The sequence below is a fragment of the Entelurus aequoreus genome, linkage group LG17 (assembly GCF_033978785.1).
Source record: "Entelurus aequoreus isolate RoL-2023_Sb linkage group LG17, RoL_Eaeq_v1.1, whole genome shotgun sequence".
NCBI lineage: Eukaryota > Metazoa > Chordata > Actinopteri > Syngnathiformes > Syngnathidae > Entelurus > Entelurus aequoreus.
This window is the reverse complement of record NC_084747.1, coordinates 45,210,918-45,225,039: the sequence shown is the minus strand read 5'-3', so window position 1 is coordinate 45,225,039 and position 14,122 is coordinate 45,210,918. Positions and strand designations below refer to the sequence as shown.

At 41.8% G+C, this 14,122-nt stretch overlaps 1 protein-coding gene across 2 annotated transcripts in view; it reads right to left on the bottom strand.

The window, feature by feature from the left end:
• Nucleotides 1-14,122, bottom strand: part of pde4d (phosphodiesterase 4D, cAMP-specific) — a 422,736-nt gene that overhangs the window by 144,237 nt on the left and 264,377 nt on the right. The gene's annotated exons all lie outside the window — the stretch shown is intronic.

Below are 14,122 nucleotides of genomic sequence, written 5' to 3'. Positions count from 1 at the left end.
GGGTAAGCCCGTGAAAGGCATGCAGCAGGGGGACTTCTGGGAAACGTGTTAACCAGGATGTTATTTTCTAAAATTGCAATGAAAGGCTTTTTCTCTTTCGCTTACCATCAGCGGCTTCAAGCATCCCTTCAGGTCTAAGGCTATGTCTACACTAAGCCGGATAACCCCTTAAAGGCCTACTGAAAGCCACTACTACCGACCACGCAGTCTGATAGTTAATATATATCAATGATGAAATCTTAACATTGCAACACATGCCAATACGGCCGGGTTAACTTATAAAGTGCAATTTTAAATTTCCCGCTAAACTTCCGGTTGAAAACGTCTATGTATGATGACGTATGCGCGTGACGTCAATGGTTGAAACGGAAGTATTCGGACACCATTGTATCCAATACAAAAAGCTCTGTTTTCTTCGCAAAATTCCACAGTATTCTGGACATCTGTGTTGGTGAGTCTTTTGCAATTTGTTTAATGAACAATGAAGACTGCAAAGAAGAAAGCTGTAGGTGGGATCAGTGTATTAGCGGCTGGCTGCAGCAACACAACCAGGAGGACTTTGACTTGGATAGCAGACGCGCTATCCGACGCTAGCCGCCGACCGCATCGATAATCGGGTGAAGTTCTTCGTCGCTCCGTCGATCGCTGGAACGCAGGTGAGCACGGGTGTTGATGAGCAGATGAGGGCTGGCTGGCGTAGGTGGATAGCTAATGATTTTAGCATAGCTCTGTGAGGTCCAGTAGCTAAGTTAGCTTCAATGGCGTCGTTAGCAACAGCATTGTTAAGCTTCGCCAGGCTGGAAAGCATTAACCGTGTAGTTACAGGTCCATGGTTTAATAGTATTGTTGATTTTCTGTCTATCCTTCCAGTCAGGGGTTTATTTCTTTTGTTTTTATCTGCAGTTAAGCCCGATGCTATCACGTTAGCTCCGTAGCTAAAGTGCTTCGCAGATGGAGATAAAAGTCACTGTGAATGTCCATTTCGCGTTCTCGACTCTCATTTTCAAGAGGATATAGTATCCGAGGTGGTTTAAAATACAAATCCGTGGTCCACAATAGAAAAAGGAGAAAGTGTGGAATCCAATGAGCCAGCTTGTACCTAAGTTACGGTCAGAGCGAAAAAAGATACTCCCTGCACTGCACTCTAGTCCTATCCACGAATCTTTCATCCTCGCTGAAATTAATGGGGTAATCGTCGCTTTCTCGGTCGGAATCGCTCTCGCTGCTGGTGTAAACAATGGGGAAATGTGAGGAGCCTTTCAACCTGCGACGTCTCGCTACTTCCGGTACAAGCTTTTTTATCAGCGACCAAAACTTTATCGTCGATGTTCTCTACTAAATCCTTTCAGCAAAAATATGGCAATTTGCGAAATGATCAAGTATGACACATAGAATGAATCTGCTATCCCTGTTTAAATAAAAAAAATGCATTTCAGTAGGCCTTTAAACGAATAATTCTTCAGCCTAAGCCCCGTTTCAGCCACACTAAACCATCGTTTAAGATTCCCCTTCTTGGATATTTTTTTACACGGGTAAGTGCGCCGTGTATTTCTTGAATCTCCAGCTCTTAGCTTTGTACGGACTCATTGATCGTTTACAAACTTCAGTTCGGAGAGGAAGTGATGCCAGAAAGACCGCGCCCCACACAGGAAGTGACGTCAGAAAAAAACGCGCCACAGCCAGCTTCATAATAACCGGAGCGAGGCGAGTCATCCAGACATGCCCGTGTTTCTCATTCGACATGTACAGACTAGAGATGTCGGCGTTAATATCGGCAGTCTGATATTATCGGCCGATAAATGCTTTAAAATGTAATATCGGAAATTATCGGTATCGGTTTCAAAAAGTTAAATTCATGACTTTTTAAAACGCAGCTGTACGGAGTGGTTCACGGATGTAGGGAGAAGTACAGAGCTCCAATAAACCTTAAAGGCACTGCCTTTGCGTGCCGGCCCAATCACATAATATCTACAGCTTTTCACACACACAAGTGAATGCAACGCATACTTGGTCAACAGCCATACAGGTAACACTGAGAGTGACTGTATAAACAACTTTAACACTGTTACAAATATGCGCCACACTGTGAACCCACACCAAACAAGAATGACAAACACATTTTGGGAGAACATCCGCACCGTAACACAACATAAACACAACAGAACAAATACCCAGAACCCCTTGCAACACTAACTCTTGCGGGACCCTACAATAACATCTACGGCTTTTGGAGCTCAGTGCACAACTGCACACACAACAAGAAGGAGACGAAGCAGAAGAACGAAGAAGAGACATGGCGACGACGAGTAAGAAGAAGAAATACGCTTGCAAGTTCCAAAATGATTGGAAAAAAGAATTTCATTTCATCCAGGACAGCTCGAAGGGGAAGGAGTATGCTGCCTGCACCTCAACCCCCCAATCTCCCGAATTCGGAGGTCTCAAGGTTGGCAAGTATGGTCTAAGGCTATGTCTACACTAAGCCGGATAACCCCTTAAATGAACAATTATTTAGCCTAAGCCTCGTTTCAGCCACACTAAACCATCGTTTAAGATTCCCCTATTTGGATATTTTTTTACATGGGTAAGTGCGCCGTGTATTTCTTGAATCTCCGACTCTTAGCTTTGTACTGACTCGTTGATCGTTTACAAACTGAGTTCGGAGAGGAAAAGCTCATAACCAGTGCTTGGACTAACGCATTACAAAGTAACTGTAACGGCGTTAGTTTCGGCGGTAACTAGTAGTCTAACGCGTTATTTTTTATATTCAGTAACTCAGTTACCGTTACTACATGATGCGTTACTACGTATCGGCTAGAAACAGAAGATCTGAGTGTGTTTTATTGGAGCGCTGCAGTGTCGTCCTTCTGAATACCTTGTGTCACAAGGAAGAGGCGTGCTCTGTGTGAGTCTGGGTGTGGGTGTGGGTGTGGGGAGGGAGGGGGCGTGTCTGATCATCAATCAATCAATCAATGTTTATTTATATAGCCCTAAATCACAAGTGTCTCAAAGGGCCGCACAAGCCACAACGACATCCGCGGTACAGAGCCCATATAAGGGCAAGGAAAAACTCACAACCCCAATGGGACGTCGATGGCGGAGTTGCAGTCGAGTTTCTTAACATGGAGATATTCTCACTACTTTTCTTTTGTCGAGCACAAAGAAAAGAACATTTTAATTAAATGTAAGTTGTGTCTTGGATCAAAGATCCCGTCTACTGCCCAAAACAGCAATTCAAATATGCTGAAACAGCTACAAAAGCAACGTGCTTCGACGAAGCTAGTAAAGAGAGACACTTCACCTAAGGATTTTAACGGAGGGACTGCTAGCCAGGACAACATTCATAGAGCCATTGCAGCGTATGTGCTAGAAGACATGCAGGCTATTTCTACAGTGGAATCACCCGCTTTCAGGCAGCTAATTAGCATGATCCCGGCGTCAAACAGCAAATGGCACGAAAATATTTTCCAAGTTCCTGGACACAGTGGACAGTGAGCACATAAACAATGGAAAGCACGCTAAAGAAGACACTCCAAACTCTGCCTCTGCTCATCATTCAGCACTGAAGGTCAATTCTCTTATATACTCTTTCATTCTAGACCAAATATGTTTGACAGATTGAGTTTTAACATGAAACATGTGCTTTTGTAAGAAACCACTGCATTTGAGTTGGTCCTCAAAATGACAGTATTGTGCTTAGAATTGCCTGAAAACGCCATTGGAGCAATACAAAGCAAGTTTCAAGGATAACTCTTAAACCAAAGATACCAGATGGCTAAATGTAACCGCACTAATGTACAGTATGTTATAGAGTTATACATGGAACATGTGCTTTTGTAAAGTTTGCAAGCACTGCATTGTTTTTTCCCCCCCTCAAAATCACAACATTGTGCTTAGCGATGTAACGTTTATGAATTTTCCGGGTTCACAAGCATCACATGTCGCCAATAAATTCAGCCTCGTCACATTGGACCAGTGCTTCTCGAATATTTTCCGTCAAGCCCCCACTAGGGAAAAAGAAAATATTTTGCACCCCCACTCACCACCGTGACTATAAATGGTATACTTTGGCTATTAAAGTGTTATAACTATACCTCTGCATAACATTGTAAGCTTATAAACATTAAAGGAAACAACACACGGGTCTTTCCTCGTATTTCATCGTGGTTAAAGTTAAAGTTAAAGTACCAATGATTGTCACACACACACTAGATGTGGCGAAATTATTTTCTGCATTTGACCCCCTGGGAGGTGAGGGGAGCAGTGAGCAGAAGTGGTGGCCGCCCCCGGGAATCATTTTTGGTGATTTAACCCCCAATTCCAACCCTTAAAGCTGAGTGCCAAGCAGGAAGGTAATGGGTCCCATTTTTATAGATCCCATCAAGTCATAAAAATGGGGCCCCACAGTAAATTTTTGGGGTCCCACTTAATTGTAACCAAATGATAAATGTATGCATCATCCTGTTGTATCTGACTTTCTATATTGTGTTTTGGAAAAAGGTTGTCATAAACGTTACTTAATTCATTAAAAAAAATAAAAAAATACAAAAGAAAACATATGCATATGTAAATGTATTCAGTTATAAACATTCATTCACTTTCTTCTTTCCTTCATGGATCTAAACTTTACCGCTGCCTGTAGTTTTTTCTATATTTTTATTGTAATATTTTCAGAATGTGTTTTGGCCAAAGTAAGACAAAGAAAACAATCTGAAGTTGTCTTTATTTCGCTGATGTGTTGGACTTTCACAATATTATGTCAGACCCACTCGACACCGAGGATGTCGTTGTGGCTTGTACAGCCCTTTGAGACACTTGTGATTTAGGGCTATATAAATAAACATTGATTGATTGATTGAATTAGCGATGTCCGATAATGGCTTTTTTTTCCCGATATCCGATATTCCGATATTATCCAACTCTTAATTACCGATTCCGATATCAACCGATACGATATATACAGTCGTGGAATTAACACATTATTATGCCTACTTTTGTTGTGATGCCCCGCTGGATGCATTAAACAATGTAACAAGGTTTTCCAAAATAAATCAACGCAAGTTATGGAAAAAAATGCCAACATGGCACTGCCATATTTATTATTGAAGTCACAAAGTGCATTATTTATTTTAACATGCCTCAAAACAGCAGCTTGGAATTTGGGACATGTTCTCCCTGAGAGAGCATGAGGAGGTTGAGGTGGGGGGGGGAGTTGTATATTGTAGCGTCCCGGAAGAGTTAGTGCTGCAAGGGGTTCTGGGTATTTGTTCTGTTGTGTTTATGTTGTGTTACGGTGCGGATGTTCTCCTGAAATGTGTCATTCTTGTTTGGTGTGGGTTCCCAGTGTGGCGCATATTTGTAACAGTGTTAAAGTTGTTTATACGGCCACCCTCAGTGTGACCTGTATGGCTGTTGACCAAGTATGCATGGCATTCGCTTGTGTGTGTGAAAAGCCGTAGATATTATGTGACTGGGCCGGCACGCAAAGGCAGTGCCTTCAAGGTTTATTGGCGCTATGTACTTCTCCCTACGTCCGCGTACACAGCGGAGTTTTAAAAAGTCATGGATTTTACATTTTGAAACCGATACCGATGATTTGGAAACCGATACCGATCATTTCCGATATTACATTTTTAAAGCATTCATCAGCATCTCTAGTTTTAATGCAATGATTTTAATAGTCCGGCCCGCGTGTGCACAGATTTTCCTCCATGTGTCCCCTGATCTAAAATGAGTTTGACACCCCTGCCGTGGAAAAAGGATGGATCGTGTGAGCCGAAGAAGCGGTTTCAGTTCACAGGAGAAGGCCGAAGACAGCTACTGTACGCCGTGATACAATAACTGTGTTTTGTCAACGTTGTGAATGAACACAATTGACTGTGTACAGTAAACATTTCATGTCTCAATGTGTACACCTGCATGCAGCTTATAGACTCCATTATACAGTATGTATACCATTTAATTCCTCTAAATATAGGTATGTTCGGCTTACAAATAAGTGAGCTCTATAGCGTACAAAATATGGTATGCAGTGAAGAGAAAGAGAGACTTTCGTTATTATTTTGTTCCCAAGGGTCATTTGAATCGTATGAAAACTGGAACAATTTTCCCCATAGAAAAGCAGTTCCTAAAACCCCAAATCTTTATCATAAAACCCAGTTGATAGAGGATAAAAATAGTTTCACACATGCATATAAATGACGAATGCAATGAATAAATGATCGTTTAACATCCCTTTTACTTTTATTAAAGATTTTATGAGTGGAAAAGGAGGAGACGAGGGTAGAGTTAGAGTACTTTTATAAGTAGCGACCCAATTACAGTGGTACTACCAGACACAGATTCATGTCAAATTAAACGATCCAATAATTCAATGACTTTGCAACTGGACGTAAACTGGTGTATTAATAACGAACTGGTGATGTTGTAATTTTCCATGCCAACAAAGCAAGCAAACCTGATGGAAAGCGCTCACAAGTCTGCAACTGGACGGCTTAACAACTTGCCACGTAAACTGGTGTATTAATAACGGACTGGTAATGTTGTCATTTTCCATGGCAACAAAGCAAGCATACCTGATAGAAAGCGCTCAAAAGCAAGGCTCCAATTTTCCAGCTAACTTGATGCCTATTTACATCGGCGATACCATATACATGCTACCGATTAGCGATTTTACATGGCGATTTTTAACACCTCCAACTTTGGTAATGAAAGTACTGAAAATTGGTACCGTTAAGTACCGGTCAGTATCGTTTCCCAGGTGCCAGTCATTGGTACATCATTGATTGATTGATTGAAACCTTTATTAGTAGATTGCACAGTACAGTACATATTCCGTACAATTGACCACTAAATCAGTGGTTCTTAACCTGGGTTCGATCGAACCTTAGGGGTTCGGTGAGTCGGGCTCAGGGGTTCGGCGGAGGTCAAAACACACCCGACTCATCGTGTAAATAAAAACTTCTCCCTATCGGCGTATTACGGATACGGCAACAGCAGAAGTCAGACTGATTTGCAGGTGTGTGATTTGTTGTGAGTTTATGCACTGTGTTGGTTTTGTTGTTTGAACAAGGTGATGTTCATGCACGGTTCATTGTGTGCACCTGTAAAAAAACATGGTAACACTTTAGTATGGGGAACATATTCACCATTAATTAGTTGCTTATTAACATGCAATTTAGTAACATATTGGCTCTTAACTAGTCATTATTAAGTACTTATTAATGCCTTATTCGGCATGGCCTTATTATAACCCTAACCCTCTAACCCTGGCCCTAACCCTCTAACCCTAACCCTAACCAAATAACTCTAAATTAAGTCTTTGTTACTTAGAATATGTTCCCCTAGTGTCCAAAAAACTCTAAATTAAGTCTTTGTTACTTAGAATATGTTCCCCATACTAAAGTGTTACCAAAAACATAACTTTGTCTTGAATTTGAAAAAAAACATTTTATTATTCACTAAAGAAGGGTTCGGTGAACGCGCATATGAAACTGGTGGGGTTCGGTACCTCCAACAAGGTTAAGAACCACTGCACTAAATGGTAACACCCGAATAAGTTTTTCAACTTGTTTCAGTCGGGGTCCATGTTAATCAATCCATGCAAATGTAAAAGGTATCCATCCCTAGTACCTTGGTACTTTGAAACTTTCTTGAAGATTTGTAGCACTCTTAGTGTGAGCAAATGTTCTCTCTGCCATCAAGGTGACAGTGCAAGACATGGCTCTTAACCAAACTACTGACAACAGCCAGTAAGTTACCCTCTGTTATTTGGCTAGATTTCCCAAGGCAGTGTGGTGTGTTTAGTGACACTCTGGAATCAAGGACTCTAAGGCTCTCTTTAACATTGACGTTACGGTGCGGAGTGGAGGCTCCTCTATGGGGGTCTTGGGGCACTACGAGGTTAACCCCTTTACTACTGTTACCCCAGGTGGCAAAGGCCTAGTACCTGACTGCCCCCTAGCCAGGGATACGGTGAAGACCTCAACAGCGGAGCAGGCGGAAGACGGTAGATTTAAGAACTACCACAACGGCTGCGATGGCGGAAGAAGGCTGCAGCAGAAAAGGGTCCCCAGTCGTCTTGGACTACAAGCCACTGGACCCTGACCCGATTCTGTCAAGGATCGTGTGGTGACTGTCTGTGCACCAGTCTCCCCACGTTAAACAAAGTCACGCACAGGCATCCTCCCTACCAGGAGGATCGTCACACTCGTTCGAGTGACCGCCGACGATTACCCCGCCTTCCACCCGATTGTAGCTGAGATAGGCTCCAGCACCCCCCCGCAACCCCGAACGGGACAAGCGGTAGAAAATGGATGGATGGATGGACATTTAAAACCTGTCACGTCGGGGTTTTCGCGGCTTACTGCGGGGTTCGTTCTCCCGAAATGCAGATGGACCACTCCGGACAAAGCGTGCAGGTAGGAACATGATTTATTCCTCAAAATATCAAAGTATTTTTCGGACTATAAGTCGCAGTTTTTTTCATAGTTTGGCCGGGGGTGCGACTTATACTCAGGAGCGACTTATGTGCGAAGTTATTAACACACTACCGTAAAATATCAAATAATATTATTTAGCTCATTCACGTAAGAAACTAGGCGTATAAGATTTCATGGGATTTAGCGATTAGGAGTGACAGATTGTTTGGTAAACGTATAGCATGTTCTATATGTTATAGTTATTTGAATGACTCTTACCATAATATGTTACGTTAACATACCAGGCATGTTCTCAGTTGGTTATTTATGCCTTATATAACGTACACTTATTCAGCCTGTTGTGCACTATTATTTATTTATTTTAAATTGCCTTTCAAATGTCTATTCTTGGTGTTGGGTTTTTATCAAATAAATTTCCCCAAAAAATGCGACTTACACTCCAGTGCGACTTATATATGTTTTTTTCCTTCTTTATTATGCATTTTCGGCCGGTGCGCCTTATACTCCGGAGCGACTTATACTCCGGAAAATGCGGTAGTACAAAAAAATGGAAAACGAGTCGCACTCGAAGCTAATGGAATACTTACTAACTTTGGCATGAAACAAACAAAACTTTACGTAGCAGGTAACTAAATAATAATAATAAGTAACCATGGTAACTAAAACAAACAAGGGTGCACAAAAACAGGAACTATGGAGTCCAAAACTAACAGAACATAACAAAACATGATCCGGACCACGGATCATGACAAAACCTTTATGTGCATAGAATCCTAGAATCTGATGAAAGACAGTCATAGTCATTTTGTCATTTATATGCAGTCAGGTGTGAAAATAGCTGAGGTTGTTCAAAGTAAGGCTACACATGATTGGCAATGATTGTAGGTGTCGTGTGTGTGTGCACCAATTTAGGAATTTGGGTGGGCGTGGCGTTTGCGAGGAAGTTATGAGTTGAGGCCAAGGGGTGAGAGAGTGTGTGTGTGTGTTTAGCGTTTCGAGTCATAGCTGTGGCGCAGCTCCAGCTGCTGCGGTCTAGAAAAACAGGATCCGGCACCGCTTCTTGCACACTTCCTGCCCAACGCGCACGTCAGCAGCCTCTCATACGCTGCCAGAAGTTAAACCGTCAGCTTGCACCTTCAGCAACAAGCGCCACGCATGACTCGGGTGGTGACTGCCGAGGAATCCGCTTGTGGGAAACGTAGGGACAGAAACGCGGCGCTCTGGAAAAATGTGGCCGGGTTGTGTGCGCAAGCGGGACGAGCTGTGTCGTAAAAAGCGGCGACGGGGGGGAAACATTTTAATTTAAGAAGCTTTTAAGGTTAAATCACATAAGTAACGGGAGACGTCGGTAGAGGGTGGATCTCAGCAAGGCCTGTAAATGGAATAAATGTGTCGGATTTGCATGTCAGACGCACAAAACATTTCCTCTTTACTGTAATAATAATAATAATAATATATTTTATTTATAAAAAACACTTTACATTGAGTAAACAACCTCAAAGTGCTATAGTACATTTAAAAAAAATAAATAAATAAATAAAAATGTAAAAAAGATAATAAAAAAATAAATAAAAATTAAAGCTGCAAGCAGCGATGGACGGGACCGACTTTGACGGCACATAAAATCCAAACCGGAGCAGTAATTAAAACTCTTTCATCAACTTTTAATCAGAAGGGTTAAATCTCTCTCCTGTGCTAGTTTGAAGCCGAAACGACAAACGCGCTCAGAGGAGATAATGTTTGAAAAAAGGGGACTGTTTTGACCCAACTTTTATTTTGAAGGGGGAATTGCAAACTTCCTGTTGATTTTTGCTGGGGGTTGTCAATATATGAAATGTAGGTCTAAGTGAGACCTACATAGAGATTTTTGTTTCATGTTCCTACAACATTCCTACTGAAAGTTACGGGCAGGTTTGCCTGTGTTTTCTTCTTAGGAGCAGTTTTGTCTGTGTTTTCTTCCTAGGGGGCGCTAGAGCGCAATTCTGAGTTTTGGGGTTTGGTTTTTTGATTAGATCGCAATTTTCGCCAGTCCTGATGTGTGTGTCCAATTTGGTAAGTTTTGAAGCATGTTAAGGGTGTCAAAGGGGGGGTCAACCTACTCAGTGGCCTAGTGGTTAGAGTGTCCGCCCTGAAATCGGTAGGTTGTGAGTTCAAACCCCGGCCGAGTCATACCAAAGACTATCAAAAATGGGAACCATTACCTCCCTGCTTGGCACTCATCATCAAGGGTTGGAATTGGGGGTTAAATCACCAAAAATGATACCCGGGCGCGGCCACCGCTGCTGCCCACTGCTCCCCTCACCTCCCAGGGGGTGATCAAGGGTGATGGGTCAAATGCAGAGAATAATTTCGCCACACTTAGTGTGTGTGTGTGTGTGTGTGAGACAATCATTGGTACTTTTAACTTTTAAATTACAGCTCAAAGAGGCAAAGGTGACTGTTTTTACTAAACTTTTGTTTTGAAGGGGGAATTGCCAACTTCCTGTTGATTTTTTCTGAAGAATGTCAGTGTATGAAATCTAGGTCTAAGTGAGACCTACATAGAGGTTTTTGTTTCATGTCTCTACGACATTCCTACTGGAAGTTACAGGCAGTTTTGTCTGTGTTTTCTTCCTAGGGGGCGCTAGAGGGCAATTTTGAGTTTTGGGGTTTGGTTTTTTGATTAGATCTCAATTTTTGCCAGTCCTGATGTGTGTGTCAAATTTGGTGAGTTTCGAAGCATGTTAAGGGGGTCAAATTACAGCTCAAAGAGGCGGCGGTATAATAATAATAATAAAACCTTAGAAATACAATAGGGTCCTCTGTCCCAAAGGGACATTCGGTCCCTAATAAAAACTAGAACAGCCAAATAGCTAAAACTAGTATGCATGTATCTAAAAAAAGGCTTTTAAAAAAAGAAGGGTTTTTAAGCCTTTTTTAAAAGCATCCACAGTCTGTGGTGCCCTCAAGTGGTCAGGGAGAGCGTTCCGCAGACTGGGAGCGACGGAGCAGAAAGCCCGGTCTCCCATTGTTCGTAGCTTTGTCCTCGGAGGTTGGAGGAGGTTAGCCTGTCCGGAGCGGAGGTGTCGTGTGGAGGATTTGGGGGTGAGTAGTTCTTTGAGGTAGAGGGGGGCATTTCCATGGAGGCACTGGTGGGTTAGTAGGGAGACTTTGAATTCAATCCTGAGTGGATTATTTGGTTTGTAGCATTTGGTTTCCTACCATTATACTGTATGAGTCTGAGCGTTAGGGATGTAAGATTATGAACATTTCATATCGCGGTCATTTTGGCCAAAATTATCACGGTTTTCGTCAAATGTGCTCAAAAAGTAGCTGAGTTGCTTAGACAGCAGTGTGTTTGTACAAGTTTAGACTGGGGTATGAGTTTTGTAATGGGAATATACAATCGTGGTCAAAAGTTGACACACACTTGTAAAGAACATAATGTCGTGGCTGTCTTGAGTTTCTTATCATTTCTACAACTCTTATTTTTTTGTGATAGAGTGATTGGAGCACATACTTGTTGGTCACAAATAACATTCATGAAGTTTGGTTCTTTTATGAATTTATTATGGGTCTACTGAAAATGTGAGCAAATCTGCTGGGTCAAAAGTATACATACAGCAATGTTAATATTTGGTTACATGTCCCTTGGCAAGTTTCACTGCAATAAGGCGCTTTTGGTAGCCATCCACACGCTTCTGGTTGAATTTTTGACCACTCCTCTTGACAAAATTGGTGCAGTTCAGCTACATTTGTTGATTTTCTGACATGGACTTGTTTCTTCAGCATTGTCCACACATTTAAGTCAGGACCTCGGGAAGGCCATTCTAAAACCTTAATTCCAGCCTGATTTAGCCATTCCTTTACCACTTTTGACGTGTGTTTGGGGTCATTGTCCTGTTGGAACACCCAACTGCGCCCAAGACCCAACCTCCGGGCTGATGATTTTAGGTTGTCCTGAAGAATTTGGAGTTAATCCTCCTTTTACATTGTCCCATTTACTCTCTGTAAAGCACCAGTTCCATTGGCAGCAAAACAGGCCCAGAGCATAATACTACCACCACCATGCTTGACGGTAGGAGTGGTGTTCTTGGGATTAAAGGCCTCACCTTTTCTCCTCCAAACATATTGCTGGGTTTTGTGGCCAAACATCTCAATTTGTGTTTCATCTGACATCACATGGACAAAGATAAGACCCTGGGGAGGAAAGTTCTGTGGTCATGATGAAACAAACATGTATCTGTTTGGCCACAATCAACAACAACCAACAAGTATGTGCTAAAATCAATCTATCACAAAAAAATAAGAGTTGTAGAAATGATAAGAAACTCAAGACAGCCATGACATTATGTTCTTTACAAGTGTATGTAAACTTTTGACCACGACTGTACATTGATTTGGATTGATTGATTCTATCTGTGTGTTGGCCCTGCGATAAAGGGGCGACTTGTCCAGGGCGTACCCTGCTTTCCGCCCCAGTGCAGCTGGGATATGCTCCAGCCCCGCCGCGACCCAGAGAGGGACAAGCTGTCAGCCAGACAGCACATTCCTTTTTGTTTCATGCCCCTTCAAAATAAATACTGTCTTTGTACACAACATTTTACACAGGACTGTTTTGTTAACATTGACCAGTACAAAGTTGATAAGCCACTAAACGACGACACCATTGGGACATTACTACTTTGTTTGAGGAACCACCAGAGAAGGATTCAGTATTTCCCTTTGAAATATTATCTTGATATTGTTTGTATTTTTTTTTTTTATACAAACAGGAGACCAGAAAGTCAGCGTCAATGATAATTTGTCATGAGAGGTTCTACATCTCCCCTCTTGTTTATTTTGTACACAAATGTGTGACATATGACAACAGGACAAAAATCAAATATGCTAATGATTCAGTAACTGTTAGGTTGTTAAATGGATATTCAGTCGCGGGTGGCAGGTGTCGGGTGCTATATCGCCGCAGTTTTAGTTTGTTTACTTGGACGTGTCCTCGTAAGACGCAAAGTTAAAACATGAAATGCAACCTTACCTGAGCAAAAACCATGCATATTTATCCGAGAGAGTCTTGATACCAATTTCATTGACCTAGCCCAGGGGTCGGCAACCCAAAATGTTGAAAGAGCCATATTGGACCAAAAATACAAAAACAAATCTGTCTGGAGCCGCAAAAAATTAAAAGCCATATTACATACAGATAGTGTGTCAAGAGATATACATTTAAAGGACTTAAAGGAAACTAAATGACCTCAAATATACCTACAAATGAGGCATAATGATGCAATATGTACATATAGCTAGCCTAAATAGCATGTTAGCATCGATTAGCTAGCATTAATGCAGTAACCAAATATGTCTGATTAGCACTCCACACAAGTCAATAACATCAACAAAACTCACCTTTGTGCCTTCACGCACCACGTTAACAGTTGGGTGGACAAAATGAGACAGAAAAAGAAGTGGCATAAAACACGTCCTAGAAAGTCGGAGAAAGTTATACATGGAAACAAACTAAGGTGAGTTCAAGGACCGCCAAAATTAGTAGGACAAAACGGCGCTCGCCAAATACTCGAATCAGTGAAGCATGTTTAATATAAACACTGTGTTATAACAATTAGTGTCATGTTTGTCCTCCTACAGAAACCATATTAAAACAAAAAATATATTTTTTCCCCTCATCTTTTTCCATTTTTCATACATTT